This window comes from Asparagus officinalis, chromosome 4, assembly GCF_001876935.1.
Source record: "Asparagus officinalis chromosome 4, Aspof.V1, whole genome shotgun sequence".
In the NCBI taxonomy this organism is placed as follows: Eukaryota; Viridiplantae; Streptophyta; class Magnoliopsida; order Asparagales; family Asparagaceae; genus Asparagus; species Asparagus officinalis.
In genome coordinates this window covers 95,855,152-95,858,869 of record NC_033797.1, presented here as the reverse complement: position 1 = coordinate 95,858,869, position 3,718 = coordinate 95,855,152, and positions in this window count along the sequence as shown.

Below are 3,718 nucleotides of genomic sequence, written 5' to 3'. Positions count from 1 at the left end.
TAGTGTACATGCTGTGTGGAAGACTGTAGTGTAGTAATCACTTTCCTTTGTGTTTTGTTGGCACCTACTTATTAGCTATTTATAGTGTACATGCTGTGTGGAAGACTGTAGTGTAGTAATCACTTTCCTTTGTGTTTTGTTGGCACCTACTTATTAGCTATTTATGTATGGTTTTCCCCCTATGTTATGGTGTTCACTCACCCAAGATACAATATGTGCAAAATGATACAGTAAGGGTCCTAGAAAAATAACCTCGACCCTCTGGCAGACTCCCACAGTCTTCTCTCGGCCATAGGGAAGGAAAGCCCCAGTCAACCCTCAAGAGTTCTAGGCATTCAACTCCTTAGTCGAATTTCAAGCACTTGGTACCTTATCAGAAATAAACCTAAGGCACAATCATAGAGTCCTCGGCTCCACCGACTCATCAAGCCGACACTCTAGTGTCGACATGAAAGGCTCATAGAGTCCTCGGCTCCACCGACTCATCAAGCCGACACTCTAGTGTCGACATGAAAGGCGATATGAGTCGACACGAGAGATCCTGAACTCCCAAACAAGTCGACATCTCCATATCAACTCAAAAGATGGTTATTAGCTTAGATGAGAAGACATTCAACCAGTCGGATAGACCGACACTCCTAAGTCGATGCGAAAGACGGTACCGGAGGATGATCCTATTTAGGGCACTCGACCACTCAATAGGCATTTCTCAGAAATGACTTAAGGGACATTCTTTGTTGTCGACTAAATTGAGGACTCGACCCCGGCCTCAAGCCTCTCCTCCAAAGCCAATGTTGATATCTCAGTCCACTTTGGACAAGTCTTATCGAGATTTTGGCCTAATAGATCTTCATGACTTGTCAATTCAATCACTTCCCTAAAAATACGCAGACACTCTCTCCCATATTGAAGTGACTCCCCCTTCAGTCACCAGCCAACATCTGTAAAGCGAGGGACTACTCAATATGCTCACGTGACTTCTGCCATACTCACAAGTCACTTCTCGGACATCACGGAGACACCATCTCTCATGCTGAAATAACTTCCCCTCCAGTCGCTAGACGACATCTGCAGAGCGAGGGATGACTTACCTTTTAGCTCACACTTTGTCACCGCCATTCTGAATGGTCGAAATAACCAGTCTACCATGGACATCCACTCTATATATGGAGGCTGTTCACCATCAGAAAAGGGGGAGGGGGGGAAAACTCTCGAAAAAAACTCTCGTAGAAATTTAAATCTTCCTCCTGATCTAAACCTGGGAGATGATCATCTCTAATGCACATAGCATAAGAACACATAGTTCTAAACTCCGCTCAAGTTTAAATTCATCAACTAACTTGACCGTTGGAGGAATCACGGGGGAACCGGTCCCCGCCCTCTCACGGGTTCTTCTTGTCTGTGTAGTGTGGACATCAAACCCTCGTTCAAAAACTAGGCATAAAGTCGAAGAAGGGAGTGGGCCCCCATCATCCTTCATCATCCCGCAAGCATCCTCTCCTGGATCAATCGGCTGTTTGATATCGAGCATCAATACCCTAGAACCTACCTTTAAAGTAAGATCATTTTATAACAATCATCCTTTATTTTCAATTTATAAATAAAATATCTTTAAAGGATTTTTTCCCCTTGTTGTGATCAACCACATCGATCAACTTTTTTGTTTATTTTTTTAACAATTAACATCATCTAACCTAAATTAAGAATAATATATCCAATATATTTGGTATTTAACAACTAATTATTATAAGAAAATCCAAAAAAAAAACTTGATCTAAAAGTGAGTCATTGTGGTTGATTACAACAAAAAATCACTTAGGCTTCGTTTGGATAACATGGTATTTTTCTTGTTGTGTTTTTTTAAAAAAACACTATGGGGTTATATTTTTCCCTTAAACAAATTTTAAAATACCACATTAAGTTTTTTGGTCAACACTAATTTGACTCATTACAACATTAGTAGTAAACATATTATTAATATATTATATATTAATTATAATAAAATATATTATAAATAAAATATTATAATATTTAGGTTATATTATTATAGTATTATAATTATTAAATATAATGCAATATAATATTGTATGATGTATTATAATATTATATTATACTTTAAAGAATTATATTATATTATAATTATTACATACTATTTTCAAATAATTATATATTTAATTATTTTGGTTTTTATTATATAATATATTGATATTTTATATATTATATTATATTTACTATACAATATATTATTATAATATTATTATTATATTGATATTTTATTATTAAATATGTTACCATTATATAATATTTTATGATTACTAATTTATTACGATTTATTTATTAAAAAGTTAATAATACTATAGCGATTATACTATTGCATAGTATATTATTATATCATTATTTATTATTAGTTACTTTTTTTTATTTTTACCACATTATTTATATTTTATTATTATTTATTATTATATAATACACTATTAACATATAAAATACTAGTATTTAATATGTTATTATATTATATATTTTTTTATTTATTATATTTTTATTTTATTTAATAAATATTACTAATATATTAGATTAACTATAATATAATATAGTATAGTATAATATAATAAGCATGTTGATAATAACTCTATGTTAATTACATTTAATATATTATGTTAGATATTATATTAACACATTCCCAAACTCAAGACCAAAACACCAAACTTAAAAACACTTGAAAGATGTTTTGAAAAAAGTATTGTGTTTTTGGTTTGAGGATGATTTAGCTTAAAAAACATCATTGTTTCCAAACGCATGGTGTTTTATTTTTGGTAAAAATAACATAGAAACAAATAAAACATCATAGTATCCAAACGGGGGCTTAAAAATAGCTTACATGTACATTGATAATAATAAAAAATGTAAAATGAACCTATTTTAAAGTTGGTTTATAGGAAAAACACTTTCGATTTTTTATTTGTAGCTTTCAAGTAAATTATTTTATTTTGAGAATAATGAACTTTGAAAATGTTTCCTATCATGCATTCTTGTTGGGTCAAATCACGCTTGTGAGACCAAACAAAGCATGTGTAGTACGTCAAATCATGACTTAGGCGAGGCGCAAACCTTCGCAAGACTACTCATTGTAGGGTCGAAAAATTGATGATTGGATTGATTCTCTTGTTTTAAGAAAACTGGGTTCGATCACTTGGTACGAAATCCTTACAATCACTCACGATCTCTCGATTACAGAGGAAGAGAAGATTAATTCAGCTTCTCTTTTGTTTAACATGGGTTCTTGGTAGCGAAATGATGCTTCTCTCGATGCTTGAGTTGAGATTGCTTCCGGTGGACGATCAGATCAAGGTTGCTAGAGCTTCTGACGTTCGTTGGCCGACTGGAATCGAGGTTCGAACTCCGAATCCGTGAGCAGAAACTTTGATCTCTGATGCTTCTTGAAATCCAAGTCTAAAATCTCTAATTAATCAACAACCAATCAACCCCTTTCTCTCTAGCCATCAATGGCTATGTTGGCCTTCTAGTTTTGATGATGATTTTCAAACAATTTACTACTAATGTTGTTTGTCTAGTGTTTGTGCATTCCTATGTTTTGTAGACAAACAACGTAGTTGGAGGTTGGATGGATTGCGCTTCAACGATGATATCCAAAGGAGGTTGGCGGAATGTCAGTGAAGCCTTGCAATTCAAAGTTAAAGATCAAGTTCAAGCTTCATCC